We start from the raw sequence: 324 nt of genomic DNA on the forward strand, positions 1-324 counted from the left end.
TGCTGGCGCTTGGAAGTCAGAAACAGGAAACATATCGTCATTTGGCCACACCAGCCAGTGTGCTCAGCACACTAAAGTGTATTTCCAACAACAGTTATTCTGTAAGCCACGTACTAGACCACACATACTGGGGTCCACATCAGATCAAACAGGCCTTTTCCTGTGACACTTCCTCTCCAATCAGCTGCTACCATGTGAAAGAGAAAACCAGTATTCCATAAACACTCCCCTCATCCATCTTTTCTAAAATTCTTTTAAACTATCTTTAAACACGCGCATGCACACACACTCTACACACACACACATACGTGCATGGCTCAGCTC

The sequence above is a fragment of the Microtus oregoni genome, unplaced genomic scaffold, assembly GCF_018167655.1.
Source record: "Microtus oregoni isolate MIOR12 unplaced genomic scaffold, Mior012 000018F_ref0000195, whole genome shotgun sequence".
NCBI lineage: Eukaryota > Metazoa > Chordata > Mammalia > Rodentia > Cricetidae > Microtus > Microtus oregoni.